The sequence below is a fragment of the Drosophila melanogaster genome, chromosome X, assembly GCF_000001215.4.
Source record: "Drosophila melanogaster chromosome X".
NCBI classification, from domain to species: domain Eukaryota; kingdom Metazoa; phylum Arthropoda; class Insecta; order Diptera; family Drosophilidae; genus Drosophila; species Drosophila melanogaster.
The window spans coordinates 13,925,703-13,949,509 of record NC_004354.4 but is presented as its reverse complement, the minus strand read 5'-3'; the positions used below and the strand labels follow the sequence as shown (position 1 = coordinate 13,949,509).

General features: G+C 41.1%; 1 protein-coding gene across 7 annotated transcripts in view, besides 1 other annotated feature; it reads left to right on the top strand.

Moving 5' to 3' along the window:
- Nucleotides 1–23,807, top strand: part of mamo (maternal gene required for meiosis) — a 144,412-nt gene that overhangs the window by 41,018 nt on the left and 79,587 nt on the right. The window contains exon 1 of one of the 7 annotated variants that reach the window (NM_001258733.1): nt 2,434–2,560. The exons of 5 other annotated variants lie outside the window; for them this stretch is intronic. The gene's annotated coding sequence lies outside the window, so the exon portion shown is untranslated. Of the gene's footprint in view, nt 1–2,433; nt 2,561–16,166; nt 17,029–23,807 lie in introns of those variants that run through there. One more of the 7 variants, NM_001201660.3, reaches the window with a different exon arrangement.
- Nucleotides 8,269–11,474: a mobile genetic element.

Here is a 23,807-nt window from a genome sequence, read left to right as displayed (position 1 = left end):
TTAGCTCTAAATATCTAACCATATTTGCTTAAAACACCTTGTGATTCCGTATAATATTTTACCTATATAATGTTTGCACATTAATCAAAGCATTCCCCAATATGCCAACTGGATTTGAGCATTGATACGAGACCCGATAATTTTGCATTGGCTTCCCGACAGATTCTCCTCGGCAGGCCGGCCAAGTTCTATATCTTGTGGCTGCCCCACTCCTGCACTCCTTTGTGGTTGTGGCCAACTGAGTTGTGCCCTGCAACTGGTCAAACCACAATAACTGCAGGTCCAAGACCTTCCCAAAAACAAAAATAAAATGAAAATAAAGAACGAAGCAGGAAAAAAGGCAGGCAGCAGATAAAGGAAAAGGGCCATAAAAACTGCTGTTCCAACTGCTGTCCGTAGGTCCGGTTGTCCAGTTGTCCAGTTGTCCAGTTGTCCGTATGTCCGTTTATCCGTATGTCCGTTTGTCCGTCCGTGGAGTGTCCGTTGCTGCTGGCCACTCTTTTTGGTGCTCGTTTTTTGTCGGTGGTCCTGCCACTCGCGCCTCTTTTTGTTCTCGACTTCTCGACTCCTTTTTGGACCGCAATCAATGTGAAGTTGGCTGCGTTTTTTCTTCTTTGCCCCCTTCTTTTTTCCTTCCTTTATTATTTTTTTTTTTTTTTTACCATTGTTGCCTTTACTGGCCCCGTTTTGTTGTGTGTGGTCAGTTTTGGTTTGCTGCCTGCTGCCACTGCTGTTTTGGGTCCCCGAGTTGATTACTTAATTCTATTGATGACGTTTTGACTGATTGCCTTATGAGCTTTCACTTTTTGTGCTGCAGACTGCGGAGTGCGGCTCAGTTATTAACTGGTGCCGCTGCTATGAATTATTCATGCAACAACCACACAGGCGCACACTTTGTTGCCGCCTTGCTGAACTTTTTTCCTTCGCTTGGCTCGATGTCCGCTGCTCTGGGACTTCATCAGGCGATTCGATCCGATGCGATCCGATCGGATCCAAACGGACGGCCATGGTCTTGGGTATCAGCTGGGTCTCTGCTCTCGTTAAACGTTTCAATTGACATTGCTGATTACACTGGCCAACAGGGATAGGGATATATCAATTGCACAAATGGATAAATGTTTTGACTACTTAAACACGCTATTGGTCACTCTGATTCAACAGTTCAACGGTCACACTGTGCGTATTAGTAAGCTGAGCATCTGTTGACTGTACCCTATGAAACGCATTTCAAATCAGGCCAGAACTTGTTACCTCCAATTTTCTCAGTGGATCGCGACTCGGTTTTGTTGGGAAGTGTTTACCGCTAGATGACTTTATTAACGCCACTGGTGGCAACATCATCATCATCGTCATCACGACGACCAGCGGACTTGCAATCAAAGTCGCCGACAAAAGTTCCGCGCTCATGGACATATAATACAGTCGCACTCATACGTATATGGCGGGCATGATTTAGTGTCAGGCACGGCGAATTCCTTCACACCTGCTAAAGTCTCGCTGTCATGTCAATAATGTCGAAAATGCAGCTTCCCTCTCTCTCTCTCCCACTCCTTCTCTTTTCCTCCGCCAGCTGACTATCTCGTTCACTCCCGAGCGGAGTGATACCTGATAATGATGTGACAAAACAGCGGTCGAGATTTTTTTTTTTTTTTAGCCCGCAGGCGAATTGATGTGCATCTGAAAGGAGTTTGTGGAAAAAAGAAGCCACCGCCTGAGGAGAAGTAGCTAGAAAAAAAAAAGAGTTACTGGACGGGGGCTACCCCCCCTTTGGCTGTCATTAACGTGATTTTGTTGCTGTTGCTGTTATGCGTTATTACGCGTGCGCAGCGACTAAAAAGGGGAGGAAGAAAGGAAAATATCAGAAGGTGTGGTGGAGTGGCTTTGGAGTCTGCTACTAGTAGTACTACCTGTGTCCCTCTCCTTTTCAGATATCGCCTGCCAACGCTAAGCTAAAGTGACATTTTGACAGCGATGCGTGATAAACGACGAAAAAAACGGTCACATGGCCTTTGTTGTGGGTTATTTTCGTGGTGCTTGGCTTATTTTGGCCTTTAGCAAAAGTTACTTTTATTTTTTTGGCAGGAGGCTTACGGAGAAAGGAAAATTTGAAAGCACTTAAATTTAAAACAGTTTATGGGTTATTTCAAGAATTTTGAATATGCGAAAATAGCCATATTATTAATTTAATTCGTAAAAGGTTCCTCCATTGTCTTACTTTGATTAAAAGTTTCTAAGAATATTAGGTTTTGGTATACGTTTAGTAGTTTTTTCTTTTTTTTAGTATTTTATAGAGATCTATGCGAGTTATTCATCTGTTAAAGGCTTAATGTTAAGTGTGTTTTACCTGATTTAATTTCTTGTATAGCAGCCGCACCCGCACGATCATGAGTTGTGCTCCATAAGATCCACGGACTCCCCACCCACATTTAACCCCCGCGCCACCCGATTTTAACCCCTGTGCGCCTGACAATGCGTCCGCTGGAGTCGCATAAAAATGTTCGATGCCAGGCAAATAAAAAACTATGAAAACCTCCGGAGCACAAACATGCTGAGACAACTAGTGAGTCGGGGTGGGGTGGGGTGGTGTGCTTTCCAGGAGGGGGCATTAGGGGGTTAAAGGGGGCTTGACACAAGCACCACACAGTGGTCGCGTTTTTTAAAACGCGAACAAAACGCGTGGGCGCACAATAGAGTTGTTGCTGTTACTGTTACTGTATTTCTCCTTTTTTTTTGTGATGTTGTAGTTGCCGTTGATTGTTGTTGCTGTGCGGCTGACTTGAGAGTTTGACTGCGCCGCTGGATTTTGACATTTTCTAACACGCGCCTGCCAAGCGGCATAAAAATTGACATATTATAATGTCATGGCGTCCCCGATTTGCGCCACTGCGTCCAACAAACATGCCAGCCCAAAGGCAGCCAAAATAAACTGCAGGAAAATCTCTCAATCCGTCAACGGATTCTGCGTGGGTGGGCGGCAATGGAAATCCCGCTGCTAACGGGGCGTGGCAGTGCGGAAAATCGAAGGCGCAGGCGCGCACACACAGATAGCCAAGTTTTGTTCGTGTTTTGTTTGTTGTCGTTTTGTTTTGACACAGTTGTCGTTCAGCTGGAGTTTCCTCTGCGGAAAACCCATTTTTCAGTCCTTGAACGCATTTTCATGAACTCTTTAATGATTCTTTAAATACAGCTATACAACTGAAAAGAACACCACTTGTAACTATTTATTTTTTAAGATGTTGATTACATATTTTCAAAGGCATATATATTTTTCATGGATTTTTTTTTAGACATACCATGTATTAAAGTTAATTTTTTTTTAATATTTTTCATTTTTAATAAGAACCAGTAAGCTTTGTTTCATATTTTTTTGAGCTAAGGAAACACATTGGACTTTCCGCAACGACTGTCATGTCAGTATTTCCGAGATAATTTCCGTGACAAAACAGTCTTGAACAACTCGCAACCCACAAGTTTCTGGAGGCCCCAGCTCACGCACTTTTTCGCAGCAGTTTTTCTTTTTTGCGAGGTTTTTTTTTGCTTTTTGTTTTTTTTTTTCGTGGTCGGGACACAAATCGCAATTGAGTCTCTCAGTTGAGTTCAGTTGTTGTCTTTATCAGATTGTTGCAATTTTCTGTTGTTCAATGTTTTGCTGTTGTTGTAACTGCGATTCGTTGTTGTTGTTGCACAGCCCGCACTCTCTATGGAAAGATCTTTATCAGGCTTTATAGGTACGCTTTGGTTTTACCCCCAACGAAAGCAACAAACATGGCAGAAAAACATGTAATGAAAATTATGACAAGCCAAAATCGACAGTGAGCGAAAAAGAGAGCGCGATAGTTGCACGAAAAGAAATCAGGAATCAAATTTCCACAATTTAAATCGGATCATCGCATTTTTTTCTTAAGCTGACATTAAGTTTCAATGTGACCATGCGCTCCGCCAACAACTAAATTTGTGTGACCTTTCTTTGGTGTTTGCTTAAAGTTCTTCTACTATTCACTACCAATGATTTGATATTGACATTAAGTTTTTGAAAAATGCAACATTTTTTTCTGTGTAAAGTTGGAGAAGAAAAATTGTAATGCGAAAAAATTATAATTCAATGGAAAATTGCGCCCACACACGCCTCACCAACAATTGTTTTTGGTTGTTTGGTTTTTAGCCTTATCGCGCAGCGGAAAGCGTTGTTGTTCAATGTTGTCAACGTTGTTGCTCTGATTATTGTAACTGGTGTGCCTGTACTGAATTCTTTTCATATTTGATTTTCTCTTTCCTGCCGATGGTGATGGATTTGCAATTGCAATTTGATGTTCGACCAGATCTGGATAGGGGTTTTTTTTTCTGTTCGGCCGAAGAGTTCCCATTTTTTTTTTTACTAATCCAATTCTTTTTGTTTGCACCAAAAGGCTAGATTTAATCATCATTTGATTTACCAGCATATGTGAAGTGCTTTGTATGCATTTAATAAATTTAGAGATTTGCTGCTTTGCAGTGACATAAATGATTGTTAAACGATCGATCTAGTTTAGTTTGCAACATGCCAGATCGGTTACCGATCACGACATTAAAATTGGATTAAGTACGCACATTTCTTTTCCCTCTTTCTTTCACCTGGATCGTGTGATTCGATTAATGATCATTACAAATTACACTTGCCATTTGCCGGCGAACACGATTGCCATTCTTTTGCTTTCCTGTAAACATAATTACCATGATTTCTAACCGTCTTTTAATTGAATTAAATACGAACAAGCGTTCGCTGCATAATAATAAATTGCCGTCGATTGACGATCGTTAGCAGTCGGCTGCAAAAGCGAAAGTTGCGTTCGCCAAATTGGCCAAGATCGCATCGCAGAGAGCTCCTTCCTTTAGTTTCATATCGCAATGGCTATATCGCCACATACCGCCGTCTCTTTCTAGTTTCAAATGATCTCTCTGTCGCCGGTAGTCGTCCTGCTCCATTGCTGTTGCTGTAAATTAAGATCGTGCGATTAGCGCTGACAGCGAGCGAGCGATCGGGCAATCGGCCGATGGGTCGGGTAATCGCAAAAATCGGTCTATCGATCGCAGGTCTTTGGGTGAGGAGGAGCTAGCTTTCTACATTTTTAATGAGCATTTCAGCTGCACCATCGATCGTGAGCCAGCGGCATCTCCCCCCCCCCCCCCCTCTCCCACTCTCTCACTGTACAATCCATCTTTCTTTCAGTGGATCGGAGTTCATCCATTATCGAAATCGGAAAAGCACAATACCTGTTCCGATTGTCGTGTGGGTGGCCTCGTCTGTTGTCTCTGTTATCGGGAAATTGCAAAACCGCCAACGAAATGAAAATGCTGAGCATCAAACTGAAGAAAAGTTATGCTACAGATATAGTTAACTTTAAAGGATTTTTCAAATGGTGTATTTACGATCAACTTGTTTAAATTATTCCTTTCATTCTTAGGGCTTTCAGGTTTTTCCATCTTTTATGTGCCTGCAGTCCATCGTTACTATTCGAAAAATATTAAAACAATTTATAGAATACTTCTGATGGCGTAAGAGTAGCCTTTTAACCTTTTTTTTCACTATTCAAAAGCACTGCCAATTTTGTGTTGGCCAGCATCTTCTTGGGCAGCCCGAGGTTGTTGTTTCTGTTGTTACTGCTGTTGTTCGTGTTGTTGACTGTGTTGTTCACTGTGTTGTTCTTGTTGGTTTTGTGCGGGTGCGGATACCTTGGCCAGGTCGCCTTGTTGTTGCTGTTTTGTTTTTCGCTGTGTTTTTCGAACGATCGTTGTCGTCGTCATCGTCGTTTGTAGTCCCCAGTTCCAAGTGCCCAAACCCCAAGTCCCCAATCCTCAGACCTTGTCCTCCCAGACTCCCAAACATCTCGGGACTCCTTTGGGCCTGTCCGTGAGTGAGTACGTATGTATGTTTGTATGTTGGTCCGTTGTTAATTTGCGTTTTGTTGCATTTGTTGTTGCTGTTGTTGCATTGGTTGTTGTTGGCTGGCTGGCAAATTGTTACACGCGTTGCCTGCTTTGATGTCTTTATGGGTTTTGAATTTAGTGTTGGCCTGCCCCGCACAATCGTGACTGCCAGTTGTTAGATGGGGGAGGAACGGGGTTGCCACGAGGAAGAGTTCACGGTACACAGGAAAAAATGCAATACACTTGCAGGCCAACTTAAAAAATCTCTTGGAATTATGTTGTGGTATGTAAAGGCATACTCGCATTTCTAAAAACACATGTAATGTAATAATATTTTATTTATTTGGTAACTATCACTATCATAAAATTTAACTGATACAGAACATTCCCTTCCTTAAATACGTTTTTTCTTTCAATTTCGACACAAATTGTTTTCAGTGTTCCTTTGGCCTATCTACCTCAGCCACCAACTCCCCCTCAGAAGACATAATCAAATGTGGACAAAATTATTGAGCAATTTAGTTTTACTTTATGGAGCAATTGCTTTGGTTCAGCGGGAACTTACAGGAGGTTTTTGGATGGGGGTTTTTCGGATCTGGGATCCCAAATTTTGCCGTTGGTGCTGATGCCCCGAAAAGTCTGCGGCATCACCATCCTCATCATCATGGTTAGATGATCATCCTGGGCCGCGTTTACTTTATGTTTATGCGGTAAATGGCATTAATGGATTTATAGATTCACGTTCCAGAGGTGGTGCCTCCATTTTATACCCACTTCGTTTCCCTGGATGCAGCTTGTTTGCGCTTAGTTTTGATTAGGATTTATGGCGATTTATGGCAGGCCTGTGGATGAAAGGGGTGACTGCGGGTGGACTCCTTTTCAAGGCGCACTTTCTGCACTGGCAGGGCCTCGAAAACGGCATCAATCATGATGGAAGATGCGCACTAAATGTTGGTAATTATGTTGCGAGCAAAAATAAGCGCAGCAAAAAGGTGATCTCAATGGGGGCATTAATCATGAAGATTGAAAGTAAACCTGGATATTCATGGCAAATCGCTACGCATGTTTGTACTTACAATGCACTACAATATTCTAAAAATATTCTAAATATTCTAAAAATTCTAAAATTATTGATCAATCAATCAATCAACCGGTTCAAATGCGTTAAGTGTCAGTCATAAATTGTCCAATCGAACAACCTTTTCCAGCTTACATAAAACTCACAAATACTATACATAAATAAATAATAGGTCTTTCCTAGCCGCAAGTCAATCAATCAGGCGAGTTTACAATTTTTTTTTTTATATAAAATCCGTCAGGTCCTTGGGGTCAATAAAGCTCATTAGCAAAGTTCAATCATCGTGGGCCACGATCAAAATGAATGCATCCATTTATGTCAATCAGGGATTGCTTGACCTTTTGTAGCAGCAAATGGTCACCCACACAAGTGATTTGATTGATAGTTGCATTGAGATGGCCAATCCCAAAGAACCAAGAGCATGACAAAGTAGTTTTTCCATTACTGCGTCCCTCCGATTGAAGATTCCTTGACTCGTTCAAGGAACGTTCCCTTTTTTTCCAATGGTTCGTGCGACTTTCTTGGTATTTTTACCATTTTGACTAACCTATTTTAGGATAATACGATACTTTTGGAATTGAGAGAAAACTTGTTATGAAAAACTTCCCACAGAATGATATTTATGAAATTAGCAGAGCATTAAAGATGTCGGTCTTAAGTTAGTACATCGTGTTCTCTTCCTTTCTTTTTTTTTTTTTTTTTTTGAGATTGTATGCTGTGCGCTGGGTGATTTTGCCCTTTGGCCAAAAACTGTCGCAACTCATCAATTTTCATTCACCGGCCAAGACGCGTCTTTGCTGCAACTATTATTCACGCCTTGGCAACGGGTTCCTATCCAACTGCAACTCACAGATGGCTCCACATCCTCTGTCCAGGGCTTACCAACCAACCACCGCCCCCTCCTCCCCATTTTCAGCCCCGTCACCCCCCTCTTGAGCCACTTTGACGTTAAGCCAGAGCAATGAATGCTTTTAGCTGAAAACTGAGTAATTGAGTGACAATTAAGTTATTTCTAGACGAACAAGCCGCGATCGCCGTCGTCGGTCCTTGGCTATCCAACTGGCTGACCAGTCTTCTCGCCTTTTTTTCTTTCGTTCCCTCCGCCGACTGGATATTTTTTTATATATATTTTCATTTTATGAAATATTGCCAAGTTCATATCTCAATTATGAGTGCCGACGCTGCTGGGCACAGTGGTTCGAAAGCGATTGGAAAGGTAGAAAAACTATTGATAAAAATATTTACTAAGACGAAATGGAAGTTATTGAAAGCCAGAATTATAAATAACAACACTATTCCCAACAACCAATCCACAAAAATTCTACAGACCCTTTTTTAAACTCAAAGAAGCCAACTGGGAACAGTTCAACGCTCTTACCCACCAAACCAACAAGAAATACCCCACCTCCCACAACGTAAACAAAGAAGCCGCTCTAATCAATAGAATCATCCTTTATAGCGCAAACCTCTCCATCCCACAAACCTCACCTAACACACATCCATACAGGGTTCCATGGTGGAATAAACACCTCGACCAATTACGTAAAGAAAAACAACTTGCCTGGAAAAAATTAAACCGCACAATTACTGTTGACAACATTCTAGACTATAGACGCAAAAACGCAATATTTAGATACGAACTAAAAAAGAGGAAAAAAGAAGCTTCCAGCTCTTTCACCTCAACCATCCATCCCACTACTCCCTCATCCAAAATATGGGCCAATATAAGACGCTTCTGCGGACTTAACCCAGCAAAACAAATTCATGCCATCACAAACCCAGTAAATAACGAGACTACATTGGCTAGCAACGAAATTGCTAACATATTCGCACAACATTTCTCTGACCTCTCCGGCGACTGGAACTTTTCAGAGGAGTTCCGGAACAATAAATATAGAAATAACATACATCTCTACACCCCCTCTCCAATAGCCCAAACCATAGAAGAGAACATAACGTATCTAGAACTTAGCTCAGCACTACAAACATTAAAAGGATGTGCTCCAGGACTAAATAGAATCTCGTATCAAATGATCAAAAATAGCTCCCACACAACAAAAAACCGAATAACGAAACTATTTAATGAAATATTCAATAGCCACATACCTCAAGCCTACAAAACAAGCCTAATCATCCCAATCCTTAAGCCAAACACCGACAAAACGAAAACTTCCTCATACCGACCCATCTCCCTCAACTGCTGTATAGCAAAGATACTTGATAAAATAATTGCGAAAAGACTCTGGTGGCTAGTGACATACAACAACCTAATTAACGACAAACAATTCGGGTTCAAAAAAGGCAAATCGACTTCGGACTGTCTACTCTATGTAGACTATCTCATAACGAAGTCAAAAATGCACACCTCCCTCGTCACTCTTGATTTTTCAAGAGCCTTCGATCGAGTAGGTGTGCACTCCATAATCCAGCAATTGCAGGAATGGAAAACGGGTCCCAAAATAATAAAATACATTAAAAACTTCATGAGCAACAGAAAAATAACTGTCCGCGTCGGTCCGCATACATCAAGCCCGTTACCCCTATTCAACGGAATCCCCCAAGGTTCACCCATATCCGTAATACTTTTCCTCATAGCATTCAACAAATTATCCAACATCATATCCCTACATAAAGAAATTAAATTCAACGCATATGCCGACGACTTCTTCCTTATAATAAATTTCAACAAAAACACAAATACAAATTTCAACTTAGACAATCTATTCGACGATATAGAAAATTGGTGCTCCTACTCAGGGGCATCGCTTTCCCTATCCAAATGTCAACACCTCCACATATGCAGAAAACGTCACTGCACATGCAAGATAAGCTGCAACAACTTCCAAATTCCTAGCGTTACGTCCTTAAAAATTCTAGGAATAACCTTAAACAACAAATACAAATGGAACACACACATAAACCTACTTCTACCCAAACTACACAACAAGCTAAATATAATAAAATGCCTATCTAGTCTTAAATTTAACTGCAACACGCATACACTACTTAATGTCGCAAAAGCAACAATTATAGCCAAACTAGAGTATGGTTTGTTTCTGTACGGCCATGCTCCCAAAAGCATTTTAAACAAAATAAAAACACCGTTTAACTCCGCTATCCGTCTAGCTCTCGGCGCATATCGCTCTACCCCAATAAATAACTTACTTTACGAATCGAATACTCCCCCCTTAGAAATGAAACGAGACCTTCAAATAGCCAAACTATCCCAAAACCTAATCCTCTCCAAAAACACACCAATACATAAGTTCTTAAAGCCTAAAAAAGCTAATAAGAAAAAAACATCAACAATAGACCGAACAATCAAACTTAGCCTAGAACTTAATCTACCCTACAAACCAATAAAACTCCATAAAAACAAACCACCATGGACCCTCCCCAATCTAATAGACACGTCACTTAGAATCCATAAGAAAGAACAAACATCTCCAGACCAATACAGAAAATTATACGAACACACAAAGAATAACCTCAAAACACACAATTTCATATTCACTGACGGTTCAAAAATTAATTACACAATATCATTCGCCATTACAACGGAGACAGACGTCTTGAAATACGGCATACTGCCCCCATATTCATCCGTCCTCACCTCCGAAACAATCGCCATCCTAGAAGCAATAGAACTTACTAAAAACCGAAGAGGCAAATTTATTATCTGCTCCGACTCCCTATCAGCAGTAGATTCAATTCAAAACACAAATAATAACAGCTTTTACCCAAGCAGAATACGATCGCTAATAACGCAACACGCACCTAAAATTAAAATAATGTGGATTCCTGGCCATTCAGGAATAAAAGGAAATGAATTAGCCGATCAAGCTGCAAAATCAGCAAGCAGTATGCCACTTATCCTCACCCCAAACATAAATACCACAGATATAAAAAAACACCTTAAAGCCGACCTTGCGACAAAACAGAAAGAACACATAATAAACTGCAGTCCATGGTACCAATCTATTAACACGAACACCTCACACCCATGCGATTACCTTAAACAATCCCACCCAAATTGGACCAGACTCGACCAAATAAAAATAATACGACTTCGACTAGGACACACAAACATAACCCACCAACACTACCTAAATCCCAATTCAATACCAACTTGCCCGTTTTGCCAAGGTGATATTTCTTTAAACCACATATTTAACTCATGCCCATCCCTCCTACAAACCAAGCAAGATATATTTAACAACACCAACCCTCTAGACCTTCTTAGCAAACCCAATCCAGATAACATACAAAAACTCATACTTTTCCTCAAAAAAACTAAATTATACCACAAAATCTAAAAACAAAACAGGCATTTGTACATAACAAGCCAGCAATTAGTTACCAAATTAGATATTAACTAAATTAAGATATAATAACATTGTAAATAAATATAGCTGTAAGCCCCGTAGCTAATGCTATACTATCTAAGTTAGTCTAGTTTTGTAAACTATTCTATCTATCATAATAATAATAATAATAATAAATAACTGAATGGTTTATTTCCAATAGGCTGCCTCATTAAATTTCCTATTTAAATACTTTTCTGCTTATTTTCGTGTATTTTTAACCACTGTGCGCAGTGCCGCAGTGGCTGCTGCACTTTATGCCCCTCATCCTGCTTTTCCTTGAGTGAGATTAATCGCAGCTTTGACAGGCGCTGCATTTGCTGCTGCATTTCGGTTTTCTTGCCGTTTGCATGATTAAGCATTGCGCAGGGGGGGGGGGGGGTGTGAGGGTTGGTGTCTAAAGAGGGGGCGGTCGGGCAGCGGGGGCGTGGCAGACCGCTGGCTGCCTTTGACATTATCACCAAAAGTGCCGACCGCGCAGGCGCGGAGCCATCAACCAGTTGAGTCGAGTCAATCACCGGCGGACCCCATTTACTCCTCCTGCCCCACATCATTAACAGTCAAATGCCTAGTTTTTTTCTCAGATTCACAACTACTTTTTTTAATACTCTATTTTACGGGGTATTGTGCTATATACAATATAAATATATATATAAAATCGTGAACTATAAAATGACATGCCTGTGTTTAGTTTTGTAAATGTTTAGAGAACTTAGATTCAACTCAATATTTACCAGGTTAGGGCATTAAAACGTCGGTTGCTGAGCGCTTGTTTTTGCATCGCAGTTTTTTACTAGACTTTTTGTGTGTTCGCTTGGACGCTGCCTTTTGATGTTCGAGGGCTGGGATTTGGTGAACTTTAACATCGCTTATGTCAAATTATGTCTTCATTTGCCCGGCAGAGGGCGTGGCGCCTGCGGGTCTTTAACCATCCTCGATATTCCCGCACCTCCCCTCCACGCATCCACTGTCCCTTTGCCAGCTGATTTTTCCATTCTCTTCGCTGATTTATGGCCAAAAGTGCATTTGGCGGCGGCTTGTTTTTGTTTACGTTTTAACGCTGACAAAACGCTGCAATTTTTTTTGTCGGCACTTCTCTTGAAATATTACGCATACGCCGCGTGCGCGGGTGGGTGGGAATGGCAATGGTAATGGTATAGTGGGTTAGCGTGGATAGCACCGGGGCGGTATTATGACAAATTGCACAATAGCTGCGCGCGAACTTGAGAAAACAAATGCGATAGGAAAACATGCAAAAAGCACAAAAGGCGCTAAAAAAAGAAAAAAAAAAATATATCAAAAAAGTCAGGGGAAAAAAATAAGAGTACACACAGAGAAAAATAGACACCGAGCGATATGAAAAGCGTAGCAACAATGTGCAGGAAGCGTTTAGCGAAGGGTGGCGATGAAGAGGGGGTGGTGCTGGGGTTGTGTCGTGCGGGGGGGGGGGGGTGTGGGGTGTGGGTGTGCAGTGGGGCGCTTGGCGAAGGGGTTTGGCGGGCGGCGGGCGGTGGAGGCGTGTGCGTATGCACTCGACGCTGCCAACGCGTCGCCGCTGATTGTTGTTGTCGCTGTCGCATTACATAAGCCGCATATCGTTTCCGCCACAGCGCCCACACACAAACACATATACATGTGTACGTACCGATACACCCGCACAGTGGGTCAAGAGGTGATCGATCGAAGAAAATGAATGAAACGAACGGTAATGGAATTGGGCGGAACACCAACGAACGAAATGGAAATTCAATTAAGAGCGCATTCAGAAGTTGATAACTATTCAGATCAGTTACTTTGAAATCTTGCAATATAAGAATATATTTTATTTATTATTCGCTATTTGATGATCACGCCCACTGTGCGCCTTGTGCGCAGAGGAAGCACAGACCGTGTGCATTCTCCATTCCCACATTCTCGTTCTCGTGTGTTTCCATACCCCCCCACCCCCACCCCCTGTTCCTTCTTTTCGCATTTTAGCATTCTCCCACAGCTTTTGTGCACTCATTCTCCTTCTCCGCTGTGTTCTCGTTTTCGTTCGCACATATCGGCCCTCTCCCTCGGCGCGATCCAACCTCACCCCGCTTGCCCGCCCACTCGCACACCCACTCGCGGCGATCGCATTGCGCATTGCGTTGCGCATCAGAACAACGTTCGACCTTGACAGTGAAAATTCAATGGCAGCGACGCCGCAGTCGCGGTCGACGTCGACAGCGACGCGCTTGCAATTGACGAGCGCAAATTGTTGTTCTATATACACACACACATATGTATATAAATAAATATATATATATATGTATACACACCAATAGATACGCGAGTGCGTACAGTAAAAGATCGGATATTATTTAAGGACTTTCAGTCGATTTTCTAGAGAAGATCAAATATTACGTATACGTCAAATTTACTTTAATAATGTTTATGCCGACAGCTATAAGCACCATTTTGCACCATTTCGCGAGTGCCCACTGTACTTTTCATGGGTGTGTGTCGCCATTTGGTTCCTGCACTAGTTTTTACAATTTGTAGAACTCAAACATTTTGCGTATGTTATCGTCTGAATGACCGATTGTTTGTTATTTTTGTTGCTCCTGCTGTTCTTGCTGTTGTTGTTGTTGCTTTAGGTGCATTCGCCGCACGACCTTGAACATTGCAGTTTTTTTTTTCTCGCAATTGGCAGCGTGCGCACATAAAACAAACAAACAAACACACAAACCGCACATGTGTGCAGATCGGCACAGATATGTAAATCAGCCTGCGGATATCTACACTTAGAAAGTCTTGGCCATTTACACTCTTCTCGATCGCTGAAAAATGCATCTCTTTAAGATATAATGCTAAAAAATATCTTGTAGTTAAACTACTTATGTGAATATAATATTTATTGAAAAGGAATAGATTTTTCATTGAGTTTTACAGCCATCTCTCTTTAAAATATATCTTATTTTTCTATACTTTAGACAAACCTTAACCCTTTGTCGCCATACCCGCACTTTCTACCCTTTTCCCATTCCTTGCGTACTTCAGATCCTACGCCTTATACCTTGTGATTTGTGTTGAGTTTTTGTCGAATTATTTTCGTTCTTTTTGCGCAACTTGGCGAAAAATAGCGATGCAAAAAAAAAAAAGAAAATCAAAGAAAAAAAAAGAGGGAGGAAGAAAGAAAAACCTTACCGCATTTGTATAAAAACTGTGGCAATGAAAACCATTGGCCATTGGCACTTAGCAACATTTTACGTGCGATATTCGAATTCGTTTGTTGCTGATTTCGCTAAGAAAATTTCAACAATTTGTGCACTTCCTTTTGTTTGCCAGCAAACAGTTTGAAAGTGCCCGCGGAAAGGGGGTGGGGCGTTGGTGGGGCTTATCAATGTGTGGGTGCGGGGTATGGGTGGACTGGTGGGTGGTCTTGGCAACAACTGCCTTGGCTCGATTGCTGGGTTAAGTTTTCAAGGGCACGCGCGTGCAGTTTGCAAATGGATGGTAGAAGACATCCATACACAGAAAATAAAAAAAATGGAACTCAATTAAAAAAGTATTTAAGTAATGTAATTAAAGCCCATTAGAACCGCCCTCAAACTAAGAAATTTTGAATTTCTTGAATATTTCAATGCTCAAGGCATTTTTCAATGAGTAGGGGGCATGCTAGATTTCTTTCAGTGCATTGGCCTGCATGATTGTGAATGTAAACTGAGCTAAGAGTGGGTGGCGACTTTGGAGAAATTCAATTGCGTAAATCGCAATTTAACACCGATCAATTTCCAATTAACTTTAAATATAATAAAATTAGAAAAAAAATTTTATTAATTACAGTATAAAGAAAAAAGCCAATTAAAAAAAATATTGAGCTGAAGTGAAATATTGAGTGAAATAAAACAATTAAATTATAAAAAAAAGGAAATTAGAAAAACCTGTTTCTGTCCCACACTATGCGCTCCCTGTCTCTCTCCCACCATCACTGCCTCTCTTTCGCACGCGCTTGGCCTTGCACTTACGCCGCTGCGTTCCGCTGCCGACGCTACCGCCTCTGCCGGCGTCGTCGCCAACGCCACGCTCTGCACTTCCGCACACACGACAAATAAAAACAAAAAGGAAAAAAAAACCGACTAACGAACAGCTGACGAAGCGTGGCAGCAAAGTGCCGCCGCCCGATCTCGCCACCCCCCCTCTCTCTCTCTCTGTCGCACTGGCCGCACCGCTCGGCTCCGTCCCGCTCGCCGCGCCGCGCCGCCAGCCTCTCGCTCGCACTGCATCTCGACGGTGAGTGCAGCGAAAAGTGAAAAGTTTGCAAAAAGAATGTTAGAATCAGTGCTGATCTGGGTTGAAACTAAGAAAAAAAAACGAATATATATTATATTATTATGTTTAAAAATATTTAAAAACAACTTTAGTGCGTGAAAAAAAATATTGGAGCTTAAGATGTGGGATGCTCTTTGTTAGCAGTTTATTTCTTTCAACATAATCAGGATAGCATAATCAGGATATCCTACGGATACCGTATTTTCAAGGTCCTTTGCGATAAAAAAAAATAATAATTTAGAAAGGGTTACGTAACGCGAGTGCAAGCCAAGTGGGCGCTGCTGATTTTCCGGCCAAATCACCAGCGTTTTTGGCATCTCTGACCCGTAGAACCAGCCAACTGCAGCTGCGTTTGCCGTCGTCGTTGCCGCCGCTGCCCATCGTCAGTTTTTATTTTATTTATTTTGCCCGTGGCTTGTGTGTGTGCCTTGTAATTTTTTTTTTCTTCTATTTTATTTTCTTTTTTTTTATTTTTTTTTTTTTGCTCTATCGTTACTCGTTTTCATTTCGCCTGCTGCGGTTTCAGTTGTCATTTTACTACAGCCGCTGTTAGTTAGTTATTTGTATGCGTCGTCGCGCGCTTTTCCACTGAGGCAACTGCAACGAGAAGAAGTTGCAGCAACAGCAGAGGCAGCAGCAGCAGCAGCAGCAGCAACTGTTGCAGCCACAACACAGCAGCAGCAACAACGCAGCAGCAACACATCAGCAACATAGCAGCAACACATCCTTTAGAAGCGTGCGCGCGCGCGTTTTAAAACGCGCGCAAAAATCACCTGGCGTTTCGGTGATTCTATTCTATTTCTCATCTGTGTATATATTGTTTTTTTTTTGTTTTTTGCCGCTTGAGATTTGTGCATGTTCTTGGTGAATTTGCTGCTGTTTCAGTCGCTATCGCGATCTTCTCAAGGCTGCACGCGTTTTCTGCTGACGCCGCCGTTTGCGTCGCTGTCGCGTCGTCATCGCGTCTGCGTCGCGTCTACGTGTTCAAAGGCAGAAATTCCTTTCAGTTCGTGCCGTTCGCCTTCATAATTCCCCCTAATTATCCGCCGCACTCTTAATATTTGCAACGTTTTTCTACATTTTTTTTTCGGTTTTTTTTTTTTTTTGTGTAATGTGCACAAAAAGTGCACAAGAAATAAACGCCACGTTTGAAAATGCATGCATAACGCATATGAAGTTCAAGGAAGTCCAAAAGGCCAACACACATGATATAAATTAAGGAAATTGGTCAACAAAAAGAAAAGAAGAAGAATAAGAAGAAGAAGAAAGGGAAATCGAAAATTTCACCTAGAGACTGATATTCGGTTTTTGTGCAATATTTATCTTTGCCAGAGCGGTGTTATATTTGTGTTCTATTTGCCGCTGCCTGCTGCATAAGCAAACAGGGTGAGTCAAGTCGCGTGAAATCGCATATAGTGCACGATCACACACACACACACACACACACACACACACACGCACGCACACAAGCGCACACATGGCGTATACGCGATGCGTCAAGCATACGCAGTGTGGGCCGTGCAAATGTGGTAGTTACGTAAAGATTTTCTACAGCTTAAGATTTTTTAGGCTTAAATCTTCTGGCAGCAAACATACTCAGAGTGTTTTAAGAAATTATTTTATAAATTAGGAAATATTAAAAAAGAAAGTATTTAGTAAGGATATCTTCTAAAATACAAAATAATAGCTAAAGTGTACTGTAAAGCACATATAATATTCCATATTTTGTATGGTATTTTATTTTTACGACATAGAAAATCCTATTTTGCTATCCTTAATTTAATTTTATAGCATAACAATTGCTTTCTTGCAATATTTTATTGAATGGCAGACTTTCTGTCGTGATGCTAAATCGCAAATGTCTTCAACTGCTGTAAAAATTATATTCGACCATTTTTGTTGTTGTACTTCGCACAAGTATCATTATTTGTTGTTTCTATTATTATTATTGCCGGCTTTGGGCTTTATCAGTCATTTGCTTGTGTATTATCAGTCTAACGAGCCGTAAAAGCAAAGCAAGCTGACAAAAAAAAAAGAAATTGAAAACGCCTGAAATTCAATTAGAAACAAAACTCGCACAGCGGAGAAATTGTTTGGAATTGCATATATGCAAGTGCTCAGCCGTTTTGGCGATAAACGCTGCCGCTTACATTTTTTTTCTTTTTTTTTTTTTTCGCCGCTGATAAGGAGCGGCGAAGGCAAAGTGCGCTCGTGTGGGCGGTGGATTTGGTCGGTGGGCGACAGTTGGCGGCAGGGGGGAGGTCCAAGGGCACGGCATGCGTGTGCGATAAGCAAAGAAACCGACTGGAAGATCAGGTGAATGTTATATTCGGCGCTGCGTTTTGTTGTTCGTATTTATGGCTATATAATCTGCACACAAGTACCTAAATGTCCGCAATTTTCTGGTTTGTTTTAATTTAGTTAGTATACGGGTCTTTTAGTTAACAAACTGAATACATAGATACAAACTTTCCGTTGGTTTCTTCTATATTTTCCCAAAAAAAACTCACACACTTCGGTTGGCAATGCAACTAAAAATCCTTAGAGCATATATATAAGTTGGAGCCTTAGTTTTTTGTATATATTTTAAGCGACTTTTCTATGTTTTTGCCCTGCTTAATGCAGCGCAACGAATTGCGGCGAGCGGCAAAAAAGCTTTTCATCAGCCCACAGTCAGACAAACAACTAGCAACAACAATGCCAACAACACACCCGTAGATACTGAGCAACGTGGCAACAACTACAACAGCACTGCAGTACAGAGCCAAAGAAACAACAGCAACAACAACAGCAACAGGAGCGTGAAAAACATTTTCCCACGATTTGAGTGCGGCGACGATGACGTTCGTCACCTAGAGAGGAAAACCGCCCTCCTTCCCGCCCCACGAAATTGCCTCTCCTCCCACTCTGTCTCATCTAAATGCAGACGCCTTTCAATTCTTCTGGTGCCGCTACCCTTTTCTTCCCTCCACCGCCGGCTACAATCTCTTTCTTATTTTTCTGTTTTTTTTTTTTTTTTGTTTTTTACGGGAAAAAGGGTAGATTGATTTGCGTTTCCTTTTTCGGTATGCAAAAATTATGAGAAGTTTGGCAAAGAGAAAGAGCTTTAAAACTGGGAAGTGAATTTATTGTTATTACAGCGATTGAAGTGGAAGTGGAAGTGCTGTTGATTTTAATGTGAGACAGGTTTATATTTATAAATGTTTAATATTTATAAATTATTTACTATATTTCGCGAGTAGTGTGACCAAATGCAAATTGAGAAGCTCTAAGGTGACCATATATTCATGCAAATTCTTTAATTGCAATTAATTGATTAAGTTAAGAGCTTAAACAATTTCGTAGTGGCTCGATTTTCCATTCCCCTAATTTCCCCCATTCGCGTTTATTCGTCATTCGTTGCGATGGGTGTGGGAAAGTGGGCGGAGCAAAACAGAAAAAAAAAAAAAATAATTGTATCCGCTGTTTTCCCCCACCCCGATTTGTCCACCTTCTCGTTGGTGGTGTGTATGTATGATGGCTCTTCGTGTTTCGTTTACTGGCTAGCCCTTCCCCATGTTTTCCACCGTTTCCCCCCACATTTTCCTCGTGTTTTTCGCCTGCTGTGTGTTTTAGTTGTAATTGCATTTGTACAACACACCAAGCAGGAACAACAACAACACTGGCAGCTGGGTCATTGCAAATACAAATATATGCATTGAAATTGTTGTTACCTTCGCCATGAGACACGCGCTTAAATTGAATTGGATCATATCTTTTTTCCCCCATTTGTGCGGCCTGTGTAAATTGCTGGCCACGCCTTTCCTTTCTCCCTATTTTTCGCCACTCCCCCACTCTCCACCACAACAAAAACCGAGCCTGGTCACACTTTTTAGGCCACAAGCAAAAAGAGAAAGAGAAGTGATTTTTACTCGGCTTGCTTTTGGCCATGAAGTGTCCATTAGTTCATTAGCCACAATTGACTGTTGACAGGAGATACTCTCTGCTTCGAGTATAACAGCTTGAAAGTGAGCTGGGAAATGAAAAACCATATATATATTTTGGTCAAAAAATGGAAATATATTCCTTCACAAACTTAAATCTTAAACTTTAATTTGATTATTACTTGGTTTGTTTATAATTTAATACCCTAATAAAAGGCAAACCTATGTATATGCGATTTTTATGATTCTGGCTGAAAAGGGAAACAAATCAAATGTTAGAGTTCTAGAACTCGTTATTGAACCTGCTGCCGTTGTCATTATGAATGAGTTTAATCAATTTCGCAGAGCGGAAAAGCAAGAAGGCCATTGTTGCTAGCCGCTGGACGCTGACAGGTCGCAAGTGTTTGCACTTGACTCCGCACCATGGGCCTTTGGTGCCCATGTCTGGCCGGCCACTTCCATTGGCCATTTGCCATTGCCCATTGCCATTCCCATTGCAATTCCAATTTCGATTCTGAACTGAATTGCCGCTTAATTGCAGAGCAGGGGCCATACAGTGGCCATTATCTTGGTGTTCGGTGTATAGACTCTATACATGGTCCATGGATGAATTGCTGGCCAAGATCGGCTTGCTACCACACCACAATGGCTGTCGGCCTTTTGTCGGAACCCGCTGATTGATTGTCTATTAATAAGAGTTGCCATTTTCATCTTCATTTTTCCTGCAAACTGATATTAATTTTCTCTCTTCATTGCCTTTTCGTTGCAGGTGAGTTCTATGCGGAAATCTGAGCGCGGAGGTTGTTCTTTTTTTTCTAATCTAATATGTAATTTGGGTAAGCCTGGGAATCATGATTTCCATCAAGTCAGAAAAGCACAGATATTATAAAATGCAACTAGTGATATTTACTGAGAGCTAAAATTATATTTATTTTTTAGAGAGCTTCAAGCTCTATTTTATATTTGAATTTATATATTTGAATGAGTACAACGAAACTCGTGGAAACATCTGTTGCATTCGCCCCACACAAACCGCTTAAAAAATTAACTTTCTCCAGACGGTATCACACGATTAGGCTATTATAGGGAAACAAATAATCATCACCATCTTTCATTTCCTCTGTTGATCGATTGATCTTGCAATAATGCGAAGGGACAACTTTCTCCGGGGGGGAGGTTAAGAACCTAACGGTATATTTACAGTTAGCCAAACAGCTGGCCAGGAACTCACTTTCTTTACCCTTTTTCTTTCGTCTACCCTACGCTCAAGTAGTCACGCGCCAAGAAACTTTCACTAGACTTAAAACATAAGGGGGTAACCCGGCGGCCAAAAGGGTTTCAATTTAAATGCACTTCTGGCCAGGCTCGTCTGATAGAAATCTTCGGTTAAGAAATTTGGGTCAACAAAACGAAACGACATACAGCTGCCAACGGCAATGAAATGAACAGAACGCATTTAAGACAAGGGTTCCGCCGGAGCCATAAAAATTAAAACGAGACAGAAACCGAAACAGAAGTCAGCAGGTAACATCCTCGGGAAAATAAAACAGTGGCCCCTCTTCCTACGTTTTCTTTTGTTTTTTTTTTTCGCTTTAAAGCTGAAATTTATTTTTGGCACGCGCGAATTTCAAAGAACACTTTGCAGCTGGCTGATAAAAAAAATAAGTAAATAAAAAAAAAAACGCAACGCAATAAAACAAAATTTTGGTCGGAAGCGGATCCTTCGAAATGAGAATTAATGAGCCAACGGTTTCGGCTTTTACAATTAAGTTTCGTTTTACATATGTTGCCAGTCAAAAGTATCTTTTAATTATGTTCCAATACCGAGATATTGTTGATTGGGAATTATACGCAATTGTGGAACTGTTTCATTTCACTATTCCTGATGACAACACCTCCTTTATTCCCGATGATTAACAATGGCACATTTGTAAAAAGATTAAACACGCGAAATATCATTAGTTTAAAATCGAGGTGGAAATTGTTCTCCGTAGACCGTTAGCTCGACTTTTCCCGCCTATCGCCGGCACATTCCAATGCCATTCCGTTCCATTCCATTCCAATTTGCTGCGGACATGTTAAAAGCATTAATCAATCATACATACTGGTACATACATACATACATACGTGCCTTATTGCCGGTCAGCCAATGTATTTGTTGGATATATGTTCCAGCCTTGATCTGGGGCGTTATCTGGCCTAATGAAGCATAATTTGTATTCGAACTTCAGCCTGTCTGAGAGAGAGAGAGAGAGAGAGCGAGAGGGGAGATAAGCTAGTGTGCGAGTGAGACGGGCATAGAGGTTGTGAGGACCACGAGGACGATTCATCTTTTAATTACCGCGTTGAAAGCCAGTATTTTTCATCGCCACATCGATATGCTGCCCCTCCTGGTTCGCAATGGGATCGCCTTGCTCGAGTCTCCTGTGGACTCCAAAGCCACAGAGATGGTTAACCCACGCATGCCTGAGCAATTTAGTGTGTTAAGGCTTTTGCACTAAAATAAATCTACGGCGATTTGTTTGTTTGCACAAGCTGCCGGCTGTTTGCCGCTCCCCACCGTTTTAACCAACCAACCCCGTCCCCCCGCCCATCCTTTTGCTTGCCGTTAACTGCCCGGGGGCCTACACTAAATATAACAGTCTCTGCCTAGTTGTATGTATGTTTGTATGTATGTATGTATGTTTTTATGTACGTAAACCCCGACCCACCTCCAACTGCATCTCCCCCATCTATTTACCCCTCAGCCGGGTGTTATTTATCATAAAAAATTGCTCAGATTTGTTTTGCGACGGGCAAAGACATGACGCTCATTTGTTAGAGCAACGGCAAAAGTGCAGCGGACCCCAAGCTTTCTCTCAGCTGCAACATGGAGTATGCTTCTTTTTGTGTTGCAAATACCCTTGCCAAAAGGCAGGCAGTATTCAAGCTATAAATGTTCTCGCAGAGGGCAGCCAAAAAATGAAATTTCCTCAATAGCAATAAAATAACTTCGCACACAAACTTTACGATGAAAGAATTTGTGAGAAATTTAATTTTTTTTTAATTTTTATTTATGTAGAACAAGTTTTATTTTATGTATTTGCTGTATGGCTGCAAATTATTATCTAATTTAAATTATTTTATTCCTCTGAAGCAAATGGTGAGGGTATTTAAATTTTCCCTTTCTTCTGATCACATTTTTTGGTTCTTTCTGCGTTTGCCTCATCAACTTGTGGCTGCACTTGTGCCTTGCAACCACCCCCACCCCCCCTGTGAAACGCCCCCTCTTTTTTGCCCACCTGAGATATGCCGTCAGCATGTGTTCTCGTTTTTATTAATGTTGCCGCCGTCTTTCTTACCACGGCCCAAAGTTCAACGCAAATATAATCTGTCAAATAATTTATCAGTGTTTGCTGATGATGATGCTCAGCACTCATTTCTCTATACATAATAGCTCCTGAAGAGCCTTCTGTGAAGAAGAAGTTGCTGATCGAGCAACAGGAAATCCACTTCTGTATTGAACTCCCTTCTGTTTGCACAAATCTCGTGGCCAAGAAGGGGGAGGAGGTGGCAAAATGTGGGAAAACATTCGAAAACATTGGGGGAGAAATGCGTGCTGAACATTCGAGATCTTTCTAAATAAAACAATAGATGGTAAACTTTGGCGCTTAAGTGAGCAGAAAATAAGTAAGAAAATAAGACAATTATATTAGGAAATAAAATGAATATAGAAGAATTCTTTTCAAAAGATAAAACCTTTAGTTTAGTCATATAGAATTTTCTTGTGTCAAATTGATATTTTAAACTATCATTTAATTTTTTGGAACTTGTATTTTGTGCGGATCTCCATAGCGGACAGCATTTTTCATAAAATGCATGCTTTATCAAATTATGTGTTATTAATGTTAAAAACGACATTTTTTCTCTGTGTGTACCGAATTTCACAACGCATTGTTTTCTCGCCACTATTGTCAACGCTTTCGCTCTTGTTCTGCAATTGCGTTTTTGCGAAAATGCTTTCAATTGTTTGCGGCTGCATTTTGGCTCGATCGGCATCATCGACGTGCATTTTGCCGCTCGCAGTTGTGTGTGGTTTAGTTTTCCTTTTATTTATATGCACATAGATATGTACATATATATACATATATATATATATATTGCATTATTTTCTTCTTAATTTAGTGTGTGTCTGCCTGTGTTTGCTCTCAAACAGAACCGATTAAATTATCTCAAGGTTGCACGCGCGCCTTTTGCGCTTCC